The sequence below is a fragment of the Anomaloglossus baeobatrachus genome, unplaced genomic scaffold, assembly GCF_048569485.1.
Source record: "Anomaloglossus baeobatrachus isolate aAnoBae1 unplaced genomic scaffold, aAnoBae1.hap1 Scaffold_91, whole genome shotgun sequence".
Lineage (NCBI taxonomy): Eukaryota > Metazoa > Chordata > Amphibia > Anura > Aromobatidae > Anomaloglossus > Anomaloglossus baeobatrachus.
Genome location: NW_027445305.1, coordinates 416,630 through 439,006, shown reverse-complemented (window position 1 = coordinate 439,006; position 22,377 = coordinate 416,630). Strand labels below are relative to the sequence as shown.

Here is a 22,377-nt window from a genome sequence, read left to right as displayed (position 1 = left end):
AAAAGCACCATTCTTCTTGTTTTTGCTCTGCAAAACAGCCTTTTCAAGGGTTGGCTTGGTGACAAAATATCTTCTGTAGGCGTGGGTTTGTCTCCCTCTCCCTAAGATGTGTCCGGTATAGGCCAGGGTGCCACTCAAGGCCGTAACCAATTCGGGTTATAGCTTCTCGGCCTTTTGGCTAAGATCAAGTGTAGTTTCGGAGGACGCTACCTTGGTCGGTACTGGAAGGTGCCTGGGATTGCACGTCTGCCGGCCTTGAGGAAGTGTGTGCGCCTTCTGGTGACACATAGCCCTCTTGTGCCTGGACGGTTCCCAGGCAACGGGAGGCGATCACCTTTGTTATTTTGAAGTCCTACTGATAAACAGAAAAAAAAAAAATTTAAATCTGTTCTTATCAGTTTAATATCTGATACGTCCCCTCTCTGGGGACCATATATTAAATGGATTTTTAGAACAAGGAGATGGAAAAAATCTTGCTCTGTCCACTGCACGCATTGACCTGGTATTGCAGTACCTCCAGGACCGGTGCACCCCTTCTTAACCCAGTTTCCAAAAGCAGAACTCAATTCACCTGATTCAAATGAGCCCCATTAGTGAATTGAAAGAAAGCAAAAACTTTATATGCACCTCAATTTGGCCAATTCACTTTTCACACTTTCACCCTTTTTTTTATCTTTCACACCTTTTACTTGCTTTATTGATGCAAAAAGCTGTGCCAAATAGCAAACTCATCTCCACTCAACTTGACCAACTCTGCTATGTCCCGTGCAGTATCTTATTCTCAGTCTTATCTAGATCATTTGCAATTGAATAGAATAGATCCCTTTTGGCTACTTATGACTGTGTAAAATATGTAGTTTTACTGGGCTGGGATGAGAGAATCCATTGAAGCATGGTGTAGGGATTGTGGTTCCTGTGTGCTAAGAAGAGAGGCTGGCACCAGCCAGAAAGCCCCATTGCAGCCAATAATCACTTAATAACTTTTTCAACTTGTCATCATATGGGAGGCCCCGTTGTTGGTAGACGTGCACCTTCTCAGTGAATGGCCGGTGAAATGCAGGCAACTCGATCTCTTCGAGGTCATCATCCTCTGGCCCCTCTTCCGACAGGTGGGGCATCCGGGAGAGTGCATTGGCATTGACGTTGGTACGGCCGGCCCGGTACTTGATGGTGAAATCGTAGTTGGCTAACCTGGTCACCCACCGCTGCTCCAACGCGCCCAGCTTGGCCGTATCTAGATGGGTCAGCAGGTTATTGTCTGTGTACGCGGTGAACTTGGCTGCTGCCAGGTAATGGCGGAACCGCTCGGTGATAGCCCACACCAGTGCCAAGAGCTCAAGCTTGAAGGAGATGTAGTTCTCAGGGTTCCTCTCAGTCGGTCGGAGTTTTCGGCTAGCATAAGCTATTACCTTTTCCCTTCTGTCTTGGACCTGGGATAGAACAGCCCCCAAGCCCACATTGCTGGCGTCGGTGTAGAGGATGAATGGGCGGCTGTAGTCAGGGTACGCTAGGATTTCCTCTCCGGTCAGGGCTGTTCTCAGCTGGCGGAAGGATTCCTCATGCTTTTCTTCCCACACCAATGGGGCTACTAGGGATCTACCACCCTTGGTCTGTCCTACGAGGAGGTCTTGCATGGGGGCAGCCATCTTTGTGTACCCCTTAATGAAGCGACGGTAATATCCCACCAGGCCCAGAAACTGCCTCACTTCCCTCACTGTGGTCGGTCTCGGCCAGTCTTGGATGGCGGTGATCTTCTCAGGGTTGGGGGCGACACCTTCCGCACCAACCACATGTCCTAGGTACTGCACTCTGGGTTTCAGCAGATGACACTTTGAGGGCTTCAACTTCATCCCATACTTGGCAAGGGACGCGAACACCTCGGCTAGGTGCTCCAGGTGGGCTTCATACGTCTGTGAGTACACAATCACATCATCCAAGTACAGCAAAACGGTCCCATAGGCAGTCTTCTCTCGGTCTTCCGGTGCCACGGCCACCTGCCAGTACCCGCTGGTGAGGTCAAGGGTGGAGAAGTAGTTAGCGGTTCTCAGCGAGGCCAGGGACTCTTTGATGCGGGGCAGAGGGTAAGCATCCTTATGCGTTATCTGGTTAATCTTCCGGTAATCCACACACATCCGCATGGTGCCATCTTTCTTCTTAACCAGCACCAACGGAGCGGCCCAGGGACTACAGCTGTCCCTAATAACCCCTGCCTCCTTCATGTTCCTCAACATGTCTTTGGCGCATTGGTAGTGCGCAGGGGGAATAGGCCTGTATCTCTCTTTAATAGGGGAGTGTGTACCGGTAGGGATGTGGTGTTGAACCCCTTTAATCTGCCCAAAATCTAGAGGGTGCTTGCTAAAAACCCGCTCATACTCCTGTACCACCCGGTATACCCCTTCCTTGTGGTGTATGGGGGTATCATCAGTGCCGACATGTAGCTCTCGATACCACTCGCCTAACTCCCCCAGGGATGAGTGGGAACCGGCAGCAGGCGGTGTGACCGGGGGAACGGCTTCATGGATCGTGTGGGGATCTAGAGTGAGCAATTTGGCAAGGGTAGCGTACCGGGTGGTGCATGAATGCACACATATTGGTTTTATAATCTTATTGTATTACTTTATATTCTTATTTCACTTGTGCATATCTCCACCATAATCCTGGCTAAGAAATATAGCTTTTTTTGGGGTACACAGGTAGTAAGGTCTTCTTTCTATTTCTTTAGGGGTGATATAGCCTGGTGGAACTCTAGACCTCTAACATTATATATGCACCCTTTTTCTTTATGGTTCTTGGACACCTTATAACATTCTTCCATACATATATATCTTTCTCATAAATTATAAATAATTAGGCATTTTTATATATTTTATTCACATTTTCATAAATAACTTTTTACAAAGCATGGGGGACATTCTCACATACATATAATTTTCATGTACGCATTCTGAAAATTTACGCATAAACCGTACACACTCCTTTTTGAAACAATTTCTATAACTCATTCGCTGAACTCTCATCCCGGATATTCATTCTTACACCGAATTTCCTGTTATAACACAACATTCATGATTTTTATTCAATTTATTTTTATTTTTTAGGTTTATTAGTAGTGATGAGCGAGTACTAAAAAGCTCGGGTGCTCGAAGCTCGGGCCGAGCCTCCCAAGATACTCGTGTACTCGGCCCGAGCACCGAGCCCAATGTTATCCTATGGGAGACCCGAGTATTTTTGTGAAATGACCACCGGCAGCATGTAGAAACCCTAAAAATGGCACAAAAGTCTCCGAAGAGTGCTCAAATGACATGGCAACAGCATGGGGAAGACCCCTTGAAGCATTTATCACTCAAAAGTCACAGCTGTGAATAATTTTGTCCGCGTTTTACGCCATTTTTACGGACTCACCAGAAAACCTTCCAAAATGACACCAAAATGATTTTTCATAGCGGAAATGTTAAGGGCACATACCCAATAGTGAGATAAAGCTAATGTATGTTACTTTTTGAGATCAATACATGAAAGATTTTACGTAAAACATTATGTGGCACTCCGATGTCCCTGAGAAGAGACGTACATAAAGGCCTCTGAGTCTAATGTGCCCATTTTGAGGAACTGAGTCTTTGTAGTATTTTCCTTTGCCAGGGCAGTCCAAAATTGTGAGGTTCACCAATGCCCCTGCATACAGACGTGCATGATGGCCTGTAAACCTGAAGTGCCCATTGTAAGGAAGTGGGTCTATTGTAGTATAACCCTTAGGCAGGGCAGCCAAAAATTGGGAGGCTCCACGTTGTCCCTGGATAGAGACGTGCATGAGGGCCTCAAAACATTAAGTGTCCAGTGTCAGGAAGTGGGTGTATTATAGTATAGCCCTTAGGCAGGGCAGCCAAAAATTGGGAGGCTCCACGTTGTCCCTGGATAGAGACGTGCATGAGGGCCTGTAAACCTGAAGTGCCCATTGGAAGGAAGTGGGTCTTTTGTAGTATAGCCCTTTGGCAGGGCAGCCAAAAATTGGGAGGCTCCACGTTGTCCCTGGATAGAGACGTGCATGAGGGCCTGTAAACCTGAAGTGCCCATTGGAAGGAAGTGGGTCTTTTGTAGTATAGCCCTTTGGCAGGGCAGCCAATAATTGGGAGGCTCCACGTTGTCCCTGGATAGAGACATGCATGAGGGCCTCAAAACATTAAGTGTCCATTGTCAGGAAGTGGGTGTATTATAGTATAGCCCTTAGGCAGGGCAGCCAAAAATTGGGAGGCTCCACGTTGTCCCTGGATAGAGACGTGCATGAGGGCCTGTAAACCTGAAGTGCCCATTGGAAGGAAGTGGGTCTTTTGTAGTATAGCCCTTTGGCAGGGCAGCCAAAAATTGGGAGGCTCCACGTTGTCCCTGGATAGAGACGTGCATGAGGGCCTCAAAACATTAAGTGTCCATTGTCAGGAAGTGGGTGTATTATAGTATAGCCCTTTGGCAGGGCAGCCAAAAATTGGGAGGCTCCACGTTGTCCCTGGATAGAGACGTGCATGAGGGCCTCAAAACATTAAGTGTCCATTGTCAGGAAGTGGGTGTATTATAGTATAGCCCTTAGGCAGGGCAGCCAAAAATTGGGAGGCTCCACGTTGTCCCTGGATAGAGACGTGCATGAGGGCCTCAAAACATTAAGTGTCCATTGTCAGGAAGTGGGTCTTTTGTAGTATAGCCCTTTGGCAGGGCAGCCAAAAATTGGGAGGCTCCACGTTACAACGACAGGAGACCCGCTCCTTTGCAATGGGAACAATGTTTTGAGGCCCTCATGCACGTCTCTATGCAGGGACAACGTGGAGCCTCCCAATTTTTGGCTGCCCTGCCAAAGGGCTATACTATAATACACCCACTTCCTGACAATGGACACTTAATGTTTTGAGGCCCTCATGCACGTCTCTATCCAGGGACAACGTGGAGCCTCCCAATTTTTGGCTGCCCTGCCAAAGGGCTATACTACAAAAGACCCACTTCCTGACAATGGACACTTAATGTTTTGAGGCCCTCATGCACGTCTCTATCCAGGGACAACGTGGAGCCTCCCAATTTTTGGCTGCCCTGCCTAAGGGCTATACTATAATACACCCACTTCCTGACAATGGACACTTAATGTTTTGAGGCCCTCATGCACGTCTCTATCCAGGGACAACGTGGAGCCTCCCAATTTTTGGCTGCCCTGCCAAAGGGCTATACTACAAAAGACCCACTTCCTGACAATGGACACTTAATGTTTTGAGGCCCTCATGCACGTCTCTATCCAGGGACAACGTGGAGCCTCCCAATTTTTGGCTGCACTGCCTAAGGGCTATACTATAATACACCCACTTCCTGACAATGGACACTTAATGTTTTGAGGCACTCATGCACGTCTCTATCCAGGGACAACGTGGAGCCTCCCAATTTTTGGCTGCCCTGCCAAAGGGCTATACTATAATACACCCACTTCCTGACAATGGACACTTAATGTTTTGAGGCCCTCATGCACGTCTCTATCCAGGGACAACGTGGAGCCTCCCAATTTTTGGCTGCCCTGCCAAAGGGCTATACTACAAAAGACCCACTTCCTTCCAATGGGCACTTCAGGTTTACAGGCCCTCATGCACGTCTCTATCCAGGGACAACGTGGAGCCTCCCAATTTTTGGCTGCCCTGCCTAAGGGCTATACTATAATACACCCACTTCCTGACAATGGACACTTAATGTTTTGAGGCCCTCATGCATGTCTCTATCCAGGGACAACGTGGAGCCTCCCAATTTTTGGCTGCCCTGCCAAAGGGCTATACTACAAAAGACCCACTTCCTTCCAATGGGCACTTCAGGTTTACAGGCCCTCATGCACGTCTCTATCCAGGGACAACGTGGAGCCTCCCAATTTTTGGCTGCCCTGCCAAAGGGCTATACTACAAAAGACCCACTTCCTTCCAATGGGCACTTCAGGTTTACAGGCCCTCATGCACGTCTCTATCCAGGGACAACGTGGAGCCTCCCAATTTTTGGCTGCCCTGCCTAAGGGCTATACTATAATACACCCACTTCCTGACACTGGACACTTAATGTTTTGAGGCCCTCATGCACGTCTCTATCCAGGGACAACGTGGAGCCTCCCAATTTTTGGCTGCCCTGCCTAAGGGCTATACTACAATAGACCCACTTCCTTACAATGGGCACTTCAGGTTTACAGGCCTTCATGCACGTCTGTATGCAGGGGCATTGGTGAACCTCACAATTTTGGACTGCCCTGGCAAAGGAAAATACTACAAAGACTCAGTTCCTCAAAATGGGCACATTAGACTCAGAGGCCTTTATGTACGTCTCTTCTCAGGGACATCGGAGTGCCACACAATGTTTTACGTAAAATCTTTCATGTATTGATCTCAAAAAGTAACATACATTAGCTCTATCTCACTACTGGGTATGTGCCCTTAACATTTCCGCTATGAAAAATCATTTTGGTGTCATTTTGGAAGGTTTTCTGGTGAGTCCGTAAAAATGGCGTAAAACGCGGACAAAATTATTCACAGCTGTGACTTTTGAGTGATAAATGCTTCAAGGGGTCTTCCCCATGCTGTTGCCATGTCATTTGAGCACTCTTCGGAGACTTTTGTGCCATTTTTAGGGTTTCTACATGCTGCCGGTGGTCATTTCACAAAAATACTCGGGTCTCCCATAGGATAACATTGGGCTCGGTGCTCGGGCCGAGTACACGAGTATCTTGGGAGGCTCGGCCCGAGCTTCGAGCACCCGAGCTTTTTAGTACTCGCTCATCACTACTAATAAACCTAAAAAATAAAAATAAATTGAATACCACCACCACCTCACCACCATCCTTATTCCAGCCTTAACCCATCTCTTCAACCTATCTTTAACGACTGGAACCTTCCCCTCTGCCTTTAAACATGCAACAGTCACACCTATCCTAAAGAAACCTTCCCTCGATCCAACCTCTACTACCAGCTACCGCCCCATATCACTACTCCCACTTGCCTCAAAACTCCTGGAACAGCATGTCCATGCTGAACTTTCCTCCCACCTCTCCTCTAACGCTCTCTTTGACAACCTACAGTCCGGCTTCCGTCCACATCACTCCACCGAAACTGCCCTGACTAAAATCACAAATGACTTGCTTACTGCCAAAGCGAACAAGCACTTCTCTATACTCCTACTCCTAGACCTGTCCTCAGCCTTCGATACCGTTGACCACTCCCTCCTATTACAGACCCTCTCTTCCCTTGGTGTCAGAGACCTCGCCCTCTCTTGGATCTCTTCATACCTCTCAAATCGCACTTTTAGTGTCTCCCACTCCCACACAACCTCTTCATCCCACCATCTCTCTGTTGGCGTCCCTCAAGGCTCTGTCCTAGGACCCCTACTTTTCTCTATCTACACATTTGGCCTGGGACAACTCATAAAGTCCCATGGCTTCCAATACCACCTATATGCCGACGACACCCAGATCTACCTCTCTGGCCCAGATGCCACATCTCTGCTGTCCAAAATCCCGAAATGTCTATCTGCTATATCCTCCTTCTTCTCCTCTCGCTTCCTAAAGCTCAATGTGGCCAAAACTGAACTAATCATCTTTCCTCCGTCTCACCTACACTCTCCACCTAATCTATCTATTACAATAAATAACACCACGCTCTCGCCAGTACCCAAAGTTCGCTGCCTCGGAGTGACCTTTGACTCTGCCTTATCCTTCATACCACACATCCAATCCCTCACCACCTCCTGCCGTCTTCAACTCAAAAATATTTCCAGAATCCGCCCTTTCCTCAATTTGCAATCAACTAAAATGCTAGTGCATGCCCTCATAATCTCCCGCCTCGACTACTGTAACATCCTCCTCTGTGGCCTCCCTGCCAACACGCTTGCCCCTCTCCAGTCCATCCTTAACTCTGCTGCCCGACTGATCCACCTCTCTCCTCAATACCACCCCGCTTCTCCTCTCTGCATGTCCCTCCACTGGCTTCCAATCTTCCACCGTATCCAATTCAAACTTCTAACACTGACCTACAAAGCTGTGCATAATCTTTCCCCTCCGTACATCTCCGAACTACTCTCCCACTACACTCCAACACGTCACCTCCGGTCCTCCCAAGATCTCCTCCTCTCCTCCTCTCTCATTCGCTCCTCACACAACCGACTCCAAGACTTCTCCCGAGCATCCCCAGTCTCCTGGAACTCGCTGCCTCAACACGTCAGACTATCCCCTACCCTTGCAAACTTCAAACGGAACCTGAAAACGCACCTGTTCCGAAATGCCTACAATCTACAATGAACTCGCTGCCGCCCGACCACCGTGCGGAGCTGCCGCCCGACCACCGTGCGGAGCTGCCGCCCGACCACCGTGCGGAGCTGCCGCCCGACCACCGTGCGGAGCTGCCGCCCGACCACCGTGCGGAGCTGCCGCCCGACCACCGTGCGGAGCTGCCGCCCGACCACCGTGCGGAGCTGCCGCCCGACCACCGTGCGGAGCTGCCGCCTGACCTACACCCCACCTATTGTCTCCTCCCCATAATCCTATAGAATGTAAGCCCGCAAGGGTAGGGCCCTCTTCCCTCTGTACTAGGCTGTCTACTGTAACTTGTATACGTATTTTGTATGTAACCCCCTTCTCATGTACAGCACCATGGAATTAATGGTGCTCTATAAATAAATAATAATAATAATAATAATAATAAAAATCATGAATGTTGTGTTATAACAGGAAATTCGGTGTAAGAATGAATATCCGGGATGAGAGTTCAGCGAATGAGTTATAGAAATTGTTACAAAAAGGAGTGTGTACGGTTTATGCGTAAATTTTCAGAATGCGTACATGAAAATTATATGTATGTGAGAATGTCCCCCATGCTTTGTAAAAAGTTATTTATGAAAATGTAAATAAAATATATAAAAATGCCTAATTATTTATAATTTATGAGAAAGATATATATGTATGGAAGAATGTTATAAGGTGTCCAAGAACCATAAAGAAAAAGGGTGCATATATAATGTTAGAGGTCTAGAGTTCCACCAGGCTATATCACCCCTAAAGAAATAGAAAGAAGACCTTACTACCTGTGTACCCCAAAAAAAGCTATATTTCTTAGCCAGGATTATGGTGGAGATATGCACAAGTGAAATAAGAATATAAAGTAATACAATAAGATTATAAAACCAATATGTGTGCATTCATGCACCACCCGGTACGCTACCCTTGCCAAATTGCTCACTCTAGATCCCCACACGATCCATGAAGCCGTTCCCCCGGTCACACCGCCTGCTGCCGGTTCCCACTCATCCCTGGGGGAGTTAGGCGAGTGGTATCGAGAGCTACATGTCGGCACTGATGATACCCCCATACACCACAAGGAAGGGGTATACCGGGTGGTACAGGAGTATGAGCGGGTTTTTAGCAAGCACCCTCTAGATTTTGGGCAGATTAAAGGGGTTCAACACCACATCCCTACCGGTACACACTCCCCTATTAAAGAGAGATACAGGCCTATTCCCCCTGCGCACTACCAATGCGCCAAAGACATGTTGAGGAACATGAAGGAGGCAGGGGTTATTAGGGACAGCTGTAGTCCCTGGGCCGCTCCGTTGGTGCTGGTTAAGAAGAAGGATGGCACCATGCGGATGTGTGTGGATTACCGGAAGATTAACCAGATAACGCATAAGGATGCTTACCCTCTGCCCCGCATCAAAGAGTCCCTGGCCTCGCTGAGAACCGCTAACTACTTCTCCACCCTTGACCTCACCAGCGGGTACTGGCAGGTGGCCGTGGCACCGGAAGACCGAGAGAAGACTGCCTATGGGACCGTTTTGCTGTACTTGGATGATGTGATTGTGTACTCACAGACGTATGAAGCCCACCTGGAGTACCTAGCCGAGGTGTTCGCGTCCCTTGCCAAGTATGGGATGAAGTTGAAGCCCTCAAAGTGTCATCTGCTGAAACCCAGAGTGCAGTACCTAGGACATGTGGTTGGTGCGGAAGGTGTCGCCCCCAACCCCGAGAAGATCACCGCCATCCAAGACTGGCCGAGACCGACCACAGTGAGGGAAGTGAGGCAGTTTCTGGGCCTGGTGGGATATTACCGTCGCTTCATTAAGGGGTACACAAAGATGGCTGCCCCCATGCAAGACCTCCTCGTAGGACAGACCAAGGGTGGTAGATCCCTAGTAGCCCCATTGGTGTGGGAAGAAAAGCATGAGGAATCCTTCCGCCAGCTGAGAACAGCCCTGACCGGAGAGGAAATCCTAGCGTACCCTGACTACAGCCGCCCATTCATCCTCTACACCGACGCCAGCAATGTGGGCTTGGGGGCTGTTCTATCCCAGGTCCAAGACAGAAGGGAAAAGGTAATAGCTTATGCTAGCCGAAAACTCCGACCGACTGAGAGGAACCCTGAGAACTACATCTCCTTCAAGCTTGAGCTCTTGGCACTGGTGTGGGCTATCACCGAGCGGTTCCGCCATTACCTGGCAGCAGCCAAGTTCACCGCGTACACAGACAATAACCTGCTGACCCATCTAGATACGGCCAAGCTGGGCGCGTTGGAGCAGCGGTGGGTGACCAGGTTAGCCAACTACGATTTCACCATCAAGTACCGGGCCGGCCGTACCAACGTCAATGCCAATGCACTCTCCCGGATGCCCCACCTGTCGGAAGAGGGGCCAGAGGATGATGACCTCGAAGAGATCGAGTTGCCTGCATTTCACCGGCCATTCACTGAGAAGGTGCACGTCTACCAACAACGGGTGAACCTGGATCCGCTGCCCCGACAGGACTGGCAGGAAGCTCAGGACCAGGCACCTGCTGTCCGCCTGGTCAAGACTCTAGTGGAACAGGGTTCTGCTGGGATAGACCCTGCTGCCCCTGCCGAAGCCCAACGTCTGTGGCAAGAACGGACCCGGCTATACCTACACCAGGGGAAGTTGTATCGCGAGCTGATTAATCCAAAGACTCACGAGAAGATCCGCCAGCTGGTGATTCCCCAGGCTAACGTGCCCACCGTCCTGCAAGCATACCATGATGGTGCAGTGCACTTCGGGTGGAAGAAGCTAGAGATGTTGTTAAGAGAGCGGTTCTATTGGAGTGGAATGCGGGAATCTGTGGAGGCCTGGTGCCGAGAATGTGGCCCTTGCGCATTGAGAAGGAAGGACGAGGCCAGCCAGAAGGCACCCCTACACCCGATCATTACACACCAACCGCTGGAGCTGGTTGCCCTTGACCATGTAAAGCTCACCCCCAGCCGAAGTGGGTACACCTACGCTCTGACCATCGTAGACCACTACTCGAGGTTCCTGGTGGTTGTCCCAGTTAAGGACTTAACCGGCCGCACCGCTGCTAAGGCTTTCCAGGCTTATTTCTGTTGACCGCATTGGTACCCGGAGAGGGTGCTTACCGACCAGGGTCCGGCCTTTGAAGCAGAGGTATTCCAGGAATTCTGCCAGTTGTACGGCTGCAAGAAAATCCGGACCACGCCTTACCACGCCCAAACCAATGGCATTTGTGAAAAGATGAACCACTTGGTCCTGGGCCTCCTCAAGACGTTACCACTGGAAGAGCGGAACCTGTGGCTGGAGAAGCTACCTGACCTGGTCGATATGTACAACAACATCCCTTCCAGCTCTACGAAATGCACTCCAGCATACCTGATGAGAGCTCGTCCCGGCCGGCTACCAGTGGATCTGGAAATGGGCTTGGAAGCTTCAGAAGCACTCCTGTCGACAGCTGAATGGGACACTCGGCGGAGGACACAGTACCGACAGGTCCAGGAGTATGTTGAAAAGAACTTGTGCCGGAGTCGGGGACAACAGGAGCAGTGCTTCAACAAGAAGGCGCCTGCCGGTTCCTTCCAACCTGGGGATGTAGTGCTGAAGCGGAAAAGAAGGGCCCACAAGCTGGATGATCAATGGGAAAAAACCCCGTATGTAGTCCAGCCCACAGGATGGAAGAATGGGAAGGCCTACCAGATCAGCCGTGACCAGGGGGGGACTTTGGCCACGGTTTCCCGAGACCACCTGAAGAAGTGCCCACCAGCATTGAGAGTAGCGGATGAGGCTCCAGTTCCCAGTCCAGTGGAGAAGGAAAAAGAGGTAATCCACACCATGATGGGTGATTTTCCAGCAGACTGGCCTACACAGAACGGTGCGGTGATCCTTCCAGTGATACTGTTCCCACAACCCGTGGATGAAGAAATGATGGAAACGGTTAACCGCGAGCCAGTGCCCAGGGATGTACCTGTACCCAGCTCCCCTACGCCTCCGCCTGCCCCACATGATAGCAGGGAGGAGGAACTGACTGTTCCCTCTGCCCCACTGCCTGTCACCACTGACACCGGACCCCGAAGGTCCACTCGCCCCAACCTAGGTAGACCCCCACTTAGGTACAGGGAAACTACTCTTTAAAAGGGGGGGGCTTTATGTGTTGAGTGTACCAGTTTGAAAGTTTTAAATGATAAGTAAAGATGATCAACCAAAGAAGTTTACCTGATTGAACCGTGATTAAACCGGCCGTTGCCGGCAACTGTTGTCCCCGTAGGGACTGTGCAACCATTGCGTAAGGAACTGCTTACGGACAAGCCCGAGAACTTGCAGGGCAACCACAAACTTAGTGCAATGTAAATAAAAATGTTTGTTGGCTTGACACCGTTACCGCCTCCGGAGAGGCTGATTTGGGAGGATGGGCCTGGAGGAAAGGGATGGCCTAGGCCCGCCACTACCGTAACCGGTGGCGATCCTCCGGGGGTTCAGGGGTCCCCTTGGACGTGGGCCCCCTGAAAGAGACAGAACCCGCTCGGGCAACTTGGTGCTGGACTGGGGTCAAGGGGTGCTGCCCGCTTCTTAGGGGCAGCATCAGGGCCAGGTTGTTTGGGTGGGAGAAGAGCGGAAGCTGTACCGTTGTAAAATGTTTATGATGCTTTTACATGTTTTACCGTTTTATTCTTTTTCAGTTGTGAAAATAAAACCGGTGATGGACGGGCAGCCCGCGGACGGTCTGCATTTTACTATAGGGGAATGTGGCGCCCTGGACAAGCCAGGTCGTCACAGGTACTACACCAACACACTCTACACTCCGGCTAGGCACACCGAAGCTAAACACAAATCCTAGTTGCCTTCCTCCAGGGGCTGATGTCCACACCAGGGGGTGGGCCAGGCGGTTGATCCCACCCACCGAGGAGTTCACAGTCCTGGAGGCGGGAAAAGGAGTCAGATTAGAGATCAGTTTTGGAGTTAGAGAAGTGAAGAGGAGAGGAGACTGACCGTGTCCGGGTGTGTGGCCCGGGCACTCAGCAAGGTTGGCAGACGGTGGTGACCTTCTGCAGGAGAGGCTGATTGGAGTGAACCGTACGGACCGGGGATGGGCGGTGGCCCGCCGGTACCAGATCGGGGAGTGAAGAGAAGCCAGCACCATCCGGCAGGGCCTACGGACCCCGACCAGGCTAGGAGTCGCCGTAAAACCGGTCAAATCCGTTAGCGACAGGAACCTCCAGGGTTTCCCAGCAGTCAAGACCCGATTGAAGGCAACAGCTCACACCGTAGAGGGAAGCACAGTCACCGCCAAGGCTACAGTTCCCAGGGCCAGAGCCTGCGGGCAAAAGGGGCTCCCTCAGCATCCATCCAAGCTGGGGAGCGGGTTACCGGTGGGAAGCCCGCTAGATTTTGGGGGAATAAAAGGGGTCCAACACCACATCCCCACAGGTGCACACCCACCCATCAAAGAGAGCTATAAGCCAATACCACCTTCACATTGCCAGTGTACCAAGGACATGTTGAGCAACATGAAGGCGGCTGGGGTTATCCGTGACAGTTGTAGCCTTTGGGCAGCTCTGTTGATCCTGTTAAAAAAGAAGGACGGCACCACTCCCCGTATTGAGGAATCGCTAGCTGCATTGAGAACTGCAAATTATTTTTCTACCCTTGATCTCACTAGTCACTATTGGCAAGTGTCCGTTGCTGAGGCAGACCGGGAGAAGACCGCCTTCGCCACCCCTATGGGTCTCTGCGAGTTCAAAAGCATGCCCTTCGAGCTGTGCAATGCGCCAGGAACCTTCCAGAGGCTGATGGAATGCTGCTTGGGACAAGATTTTAGGGTGTATAAAAAGGGAGATTAGATCCCGTGATCCCAACGTATTGTTACACCTCTATAAATCACTTGTAAGGCTACATCTGGAATATGGGAACCAGTTTTGGGCTCCACATTTTAATAAGGACATTCAGAAGTTAGAGTCAGTTCAAAGGTGGGCAACTAGACTACTACAAGGAATGGAAGGCCTCCCATATGATGACAAGTTGAAAAAGTTATTAAGTGATTATTGGCTGCAATGGGGCTTTCTGGCTGGTGCCAGCCTCTCTTCTTAGCACACAGGAACCACAATCCCTACACCATGCTTCAATGGATTCTCTCATCCCAGCCCAGTAAAACTACATATTTTACACAGTCATAAGCAGCCAAAAGGGATCTATTCTATTCAATTGCAAATGATCTAGATAAGACTGAGAATAAGATACTGCACGGGACATAGCAGAGTTGGTCAAGTTGAGTGGAGATGAGTTTGCTATTTGGCACAGCTTTTTGCATCAATAAAGCAAGTAAAAGGTGTGAAAGATAAAAAAAAGGGTGAAAGTGTGAAAAGTGAATTGGCCAAATTGAGGTGCATATAAAGTTTTTGCTTTCTTTCAATTCACTAATGGGGCTCATTTGAATCAGGTGAATTGAGTTCTGCTTTTGGAAACTGGGTTAAGAAGGGGTGCACCGGTCCTGGAGGTACTGCAATACCAGGTCAATGCGTGCAGTGGACAGAGCAAGATTTTTTCCATCTCCTTGTTCTAAAAATCCATTTAATATATGGTCCCCAGAGAGGGGACGTATCAGATATTAAACTGATAAGAACAGATTTAATTTTTTTTTTTTCTGTTTATCAGTAGGACTTCAAAATAACAAAGGTGATCGCCTCCCGTTGCCTGGGAACCGTCCAGGCACAAGAGGGCTATGTGTCACCAGAAGGCGCACACACTTCCTCAAGGCCGGCAGACGTGCAATCCCAGGCACCTTCCAGTACCGACCAAGGTAGCGTCCTCCGAAACTACACTTGATCTTAGCCAAAAGGCCGAGAAGCTATAACCCGAATTGGTTACGGCCTTGAGTGGCACCCTGGCCTATACCGGACACATCTTAGGGAGAGGGAGACAAACCCACGCCTACAGAAGACATTTTGTCACCCAAGCCAACCCTTGAAAAGGCTGTTTTGCAGAGCAAAAACAAGAAGAATGGTGCTTTTTGCAGCCGCCGCCCACTGCAATGAATCTGAATAACTCCTCCTTTTGGACACAAGCACCTCCCCTCCCCCTTGCAGTCTTTCCAATTCATGATACAAAAAGACGGACGGACAGGACAGGACAGGCTGCCTGACTTTCCGTCACTGCCACCCTTTGCCATCCTTGCCCGTAGAAAGCCCTTTCATCATCCCCAAACCCTAATCTTTTCCCTTCCCTTCCCAGATGCGTCTCACTCCCTTTCATTAGGAAGTGAGCGCAGCCTTTTCTCCGTTCTGCACATGCGCGACGTTAAACACAAATGCGCAGGCGTGCGTTCCATTACCCTCACTGCATTCCACTCCCATACAGGAAGTGGGCGCAGCTATTACTACGGTCGCACATAAAAGAACCCACGGCCACCACTGCACATAGCTGACTCCACCACAGGACACCCACTTCTACACCAACGCAGGTAAGACAGGATCGGCACCTCTATGCTCCCGTTACAATCAGGCTCAGTCACCATGTGATAACGCTCTCAACTCTTTAGTTGCAGGCTCCCCTTGCTTCACCTCCACTGGCTGTGCTGCCATTTCCTCTCCCACCTGGAAGGTATACTTTATTCCACTATTTTCCTGTTTCTCTCTTCCCCCTTTTCCCATAACCTACTTTTATCTGCATTTGTGGGGTATCTATATGCTATTTACATCATAGTTTTATTCATTAATATGGAAGGGAAGAGTGCCCATGAGAGTGTTGAACTGCGGAGAGCAAGAGATTAAGCTGCTCCGATTTGCCACCATTGATAAGCTGTTCTCAGTAGATACACATGCTATCCAAACAGCAGCATCCACCATTGCTTCAGCCCACCCATTCAGTGACAGCTCACCAAGTCAGCCAGAGGAGTGGTGTAAGGAATTACACGTAGGCACTGACTCCACACCTTCACATCACAAGAAGGGGGTCTACAGGCTAGTGCAAGAATACGAGCAAGTCTTCAGCAAACATCCGCTAGACTTTTGAAGAATAAAAGGGGTCAAACACTACATCCCCACAAGTGCACACCCACCCATCTAAGAGAGATATAAGCCAAAACTACCTGCACATTACCAGTGTACCAAGGACATGTTGAGCAACATGAAGGAGGCTGGGGTTATCCGTGACAGTTGTAGCCTCTGGGCAGCTCCGTTGGTCCTGTTAAAGAAGAAGGACAGCACCACTCCCCTGTATTGAGGAATAGCTAGCTGCATTGAGAACTGCAAATTATTTTTCTACCCTTGATCTCACTAGTTGCTATTGGCAAGTGTCCCTTGCTGAGGCAGACCGGGAGAAGACCGCCTTTGCCACCCCGATGGGTCTCTGCGAGTTCAAAAGCATGCCCTTCGAGCTGTGCAATTTGCCAGGAACCTTCCAGAGGCTGATGGAATGCTGCTTGGGACACCGAAACTTTGAAACGGTACTGCTATACCTTTATGATGTTATTGTTTATTCTAAAGCAAACAAGATTTTAGGGTGTATAAAAAGGGAGATTAGATCCGGTGATCCCAACGTATTGTTACCCCTCTATAAATCACTTGTAAGGCCACATCTGGAATATGGGGTAAAGTCCTGAGCAGGTTGATAACCATTGGTTTGAGCATGGTAGGGTGTAGTGCGCATCTTCCTGCATCGGTAAAAGCTGCAGAAGTCCTTGAAGATTTCCGCTTCAAAGGCTGTGCCTTGATCTGTGAGGACTCTCTCTGAGTAGCCATGAGGTCTGCATAAGTGTGCTTGGAAGACCTTCGCTGCAGTATGGGCCATTAGATCTTTGACTTGTACCACAACCATAAATCTCGAGTAGTTGTCTACCATCGTAAGTGCATACGTGAGCTCGCCTCGATATTCTGCAACAAAACTCCCTTTTTCGATTTCAGTTTCAGCAAACACTCCTCTTCCTGTAGAAAATATTTATCATTACCTAAGACAGTCATTCTAATGCATGACAATATTAAGGCAATTTAGTTAAAACTTGTTTTAACTCACCTTTAAGGGGATTGATGTATTTCATTTCATTCCAGGTTTGTCAGTGATGGCACTGACATAATGTATGGCGTCTTTTTCGGGCGTTATCCTTTGCCTTTTCATTGTGAAAATCCAGTTGCCTATATCAAAGCAAATTCTACTACTTGTAAAGTATGCAGAAAATGAAATGTAGAACATATAACATCAACTGCTTAGGAACGCATCATAGGTTAGTACTTAAAAGGATATTGTCATGTTCTAGTCATAATGCAAGCTGGACATTTTTCATGTTACCCTGTAATCGCCGGCCTGTTCTAATGCTCACAAGCCAAGATATAGGCTCAGCTGCTAAGGCTTCCCTCTGCCTTCTGAATGAAACTTGAATATGTCTGGGTCACTGTGTATATAGCAGGTGCTCAGAAAAAATAACAGTGAATTCAATAGAAATAGCTCTGGCACACTATAGTGATCAATAACGTAAGAAAAGAACTCTTGGAATGCTGAAAATTCTTTATTTGTGCAAAAGGATAATTCATCCAACGTTTCGACCTTGTTTTTAGGTCTTTATCAAGGATAAAGTTATCTAAGATCATAAAGGGTTACAAAACCATATAAACACGTAATTAGTACATAGTACAACATAACAGTACAATATATTGCTACTTGAGAGTACAATGGGTCAAATGACCATGATGCACATACAAAAAATTTTTCCAAAGCCATAGTGAAAACATTTGTACTGAGGAAAGAAAATTTCCACATGACCTATCTGGAGAAACATTCTGGATCAAACAACCAAAAATAGTCAAGCAGGTAAATACACACCTATATGGATAACAGGATGATATGTGTTCAATTGTATAGCGTCATTGCCATTAAGGTACAAATGGAAAACTTGCAATCCTATATAGTGAAGGAAATGAACACATATCATATCAAAGAACACAGGAACATGGGTGTGAGAAAAACCTCAATGTTTATACTTTGTTCTTTATAATGGTGTGAACATGTATATGTCTCAGTACCTTATGCACTTGAGAATTCTAGTGAGTAGATCATGAAAGCCTATTTCAGAACTGGAATCGGTAAATAATTGTAGGTGGAATCTAAATGAAAAGATGGTACAAGTGTTATCATGACACGTGGGCTATAACACAATGGACCGTGTGACAAAGAAGAAAGGAGAGAAAGAAGAGGAAGAAAATGCAACTACCTGTAACATTACGTGATAGTCACTGGTAAGTATCACTTGACAATTCAAGTGAAAAAGGATTCCTTTATTAAAGGGTTCTCAGTCGCCTCAGGATCATGAAATACTAGGGTAAATGATATGAGAATGGGTAAGAAGCACCACTAAAGGAAATATGAGATGCAGGACATATATCTATAAACCCCTGAACTACATGATAGAAATAAAAAGAAGAAAAAAGAAAAAAAAGAAGAAAGAAGAAGAACACATAGAATGCGGAAAGAGAATGGGTACAACTACCTGAGTTACTGCAGGGAGGCCCCTGGTTGGTATTGTGAGGGTTAGTGGAATTCCTTCACTGAAGGGTTCTCAGTTGCCTCAGGTTCGTGAAAAATGCTATAGACAAATAATGCCCGGAGAAAAGGGGTTCATATACAGCGAATAATGGTAATACAAGGTACATGTGTCACATGTAATAGTATATATATATATATTGTACTAAGCTCTACACCAGAAATAGAAAGTAGTCCCTCTGCCTTCTGTCTAGGTGCCCTGAGTTATGTCCTGTAAACTGTCACAGGGACCCAGACACACATGTGTAGTAGGGGAATATCCCTGCTGAGATGCCAGTGCTAGAGCACTCGTTTGCTGTGGAGTTGAACGCTATGTGAGCAGTTCTTACCTTCAATGAGCAGAAGTCTCTTTTTTCAGATTTCAATATCTCTGTGGGTATCTGGCAGAAATATGGAATACTCTTTACTGCTAAGACCCTGTACACCACTCCCACTAAAGGGGGCTTTACACGCTGCGACATCGCTAATGCGGAGTCGTTGGGGTCACGGAATTTGTGACGCACATCCGGCCGCATTAGCGATGTTGCTGCGTGTGACACCGATGAGCGATTTTGCATCGCTGCAAAAACGTGCAAAATCGCTCATCGGTGACATGGGTCTCCATTCTCGATTATCGTTACTGCAGCAGTAACGATGTAGTTCGTCGCTCCTGCGGCAGCACACATCGCTCCGTGTGACACCGCAGAAACGAGGAACCTCTCCTTACCTGCCTCCCAGCCGCTATGAGGAAGGAAGGAGGTGGGCGGGATGTTCCGGCCACTCATCTCCGCCCCTCCGCTGCTATTGGGCGGTCGCTCAGTGACGTCGCTGTGACGCCGCACGGACCGCCCCCTTAGAAAGGAGGCGGTTCGCCGGTCACAGCGACGTCGCCGGGCAGGTAAGTATGTGTGACGGGTCTGGTCGGTGTTGTGCAGCATGGGCAGCGATTTGCCCGTGTCGCGCAACAGATGGGGGCGGGTATCCACACTAGCGATATCGGGACCGATATCGCAGTGTGTAAAGTAGCCTTTAATAAACTGTGTAAAGGATTTTAAGTAAAAATCCACAATAAACCAGCGCTAGATGGGTTTTTATAATTTTATTAATAGACCACAAATAAAAATTTTTTTGCTATCCTTGTTTCAAGACAGAGTATTTGATAATATACAATACACTGATTATTACTAAAACCAAGGACCACATAAAACAAGGACCACATAAAATAAAAAATGAAAGTAATGAGAATAAAATTCTTTTGTATAACCAATTAACTTCGAGGTGATACAATATTCACATTGATTTAGTTTTACCAGTCTAATGTAATGCCCCGGCCGGTGGCATATATTTTGTTTGGTTAATAATTTAGACTTATACAATGAAAGATGTACTATACCACCCCTGGCTAACTTACAAGTTTTAAGTTGTACAATATAAGTTTGCGACGTTATATTCGCCCCCAGGGCCTGGGGGAATAAACCTCACAACAACTTGACCGCAAAAAACACCCCGGATTTCTCCGTTGATTAGGCTGGAACCGCTATGTACAGGATTGACCTGTTAGACTTCCAGAGCGGACGTTTTGAGGCCAGTGGCCGCGACTAGTGCTGGCTCTGGGGGAGATGTATGGTTACCGACATCCCTCTTTACAGAGCCTTTATAACACTTCACAAGGCCACAAACCAGCCGGTCCCGTATTCTCCCAAATGTACTTTCGAAATCAAGCAGTACGAAGCCACTGAAAGCACCAAGATGTTGGCTGCGGACAACAATAAGATCAGCGATAACTACTCAGCCTCTCCAGCGGGCAGTCCAGACCGTATCCAGTGTCAGCTGACTGATTCCACACAGGAGGAAGTTGCTTGGCAGGTTAGCACCACACAAGGCTCCGATCCGCTTCCAAACGAGCAATGCAGAACCGCTGGAGGTACCAATGTATCCTGGTTGCAGACAAAGGAAATGTCAGTGGTAACCTCTCAACCTCTCCAGCAGGCAATCCGTACCGTGTCCAGTGGAAACCGGTTGATTCCACACGAGGGAGAGATTACTTGGCAGGTTATCACCGCACAGGTGAGGTAGGCAAAAACAGAGTCCTGATCCGACGCGCGTTTCGGGGGCGTGTAACGGCCCCCTTCCTCAAGGATAACTCAGCTGTTGCCTAGAGCACTATTTATGCATATATTTAATTGGTTATAATTTGCATAAAATTAAACAATGTTTAAATTCAACCAACATTCAATGACCACTACATATATCAATTTGTGAAAGACCGTTCATAATAGCCATATAATATAATTATGTGCAAAGGTTTTTCTAAAGGTTTTTCTAAAAAGACCTATATATAGCCTTGCTTGTATCATCATATACTGGGAAGACAATGTGTATATATGCATATGCTTTTTTTCAACAATAAATTTAACAAAAGGACATCATAAAGGTGTAATATAAATTTGCTATAATATGAAAAGCCCCTTATATCTACATCAACCTTGGGCAAGTGAAGCACCAATTTTAATATATATTATGCATATATACACATATATCTCCATGACAATCGCTTTTTTTTTTTTTTTTTTTTTTCCTTCTCTCCGTATTATTATCAGTACCTATTACTCCTCTACCTATAAAAATATAAATTTATTAAAAGCAAACAGTTCTATATCATTATTGAGTCCATATGGTTTCAAGGTGTTCAATTCAAAAATCCATTGGCTTTCTGCTCGTGACATTTTTTTAATGAAATCGCCACCTCTCCAATCCTTAGTTATTTTTTGTACGCCCCATACTTGGGATCCTTTAAAGGACCCTCCATGTTTTAACACATAATGTCTGGATAGGGGGTGCTTAGTACATTTATTTTTAACACTTCTAATGTGCTCACCCACCCTTTTCCATAGGGGTCTAATAGTTCTCCCAATGTATTTTTTCTGACAGGGACATTGAATGCAATATACTACTCCCTTTGATTGACATGTAATAAATTCTCTAATCATGACTTCTGACTGCCCCTGTAAGAAGGATTTCCGTGAAATATTTTTTGTATTCTTACATACTATACAGCTTTTGCATGGAAAAAAACCTTTCAGGCCAAATAATCCTCCCTTATTAGGTGCTGTAAGATTATGTATGGTGGGTGCCACTAAATTGCCAATATTGTTTGCCTTCCTATATATGAATATAACGTCGCAAACTTATATTGTACAACTTAAAACTTGTAAGTTAGCCAGGGGTGGTATAGTACATCTTTCATTGTATAAGTCTAAATTATTAACCAAACAAAATATATGCCACCGGCCGGGGCATTACATTAGACTGGTAAAACTAAATCAATGTGAATATTGTATCACCTCGAAGTTAATTGGTTATACAAAAGAATTTTATTCTCATTACTTTCATTTTTTATTTTATGTGGTCCTTGTTTTATGTGGTCCTTGGTTTTAGTAATAATCAGTGTATTGTATATTATCAAATACTCTGTCTTGAAACAAGGATAGCAAAAAATTTTTTATTTGTGGTCTATTAATAAAATTATAAAAACCCATCTAGCGCTGGTTTATTGTGGATTTTTACTTAAAATCCTTTACACAGTTTATTAAAGGC

General features: G+C 47.3%; 2 pseudogenes; one reads left to right on the top strand and one right to left on the bottom strand.

Annotated features, from left to right (window-relative positions):
* Positions 1-329: 329 nt before the first annotated feature.
* LOC142289209 (U2 spliceosomal RNA) lies at positions 330-536 on the top strand (annotated as a pseudogene).
* A 14,209-nt stretch (positions 537-14,745) lies between these two features.
* On the bottom strand, positions 14,746-14,951 carry LOC142289203 (U2 spliceosomal RNA; annotated as a pseudogene).
* Positions 14,952-22,377: the final 7,426 nt, after the last annotated feature.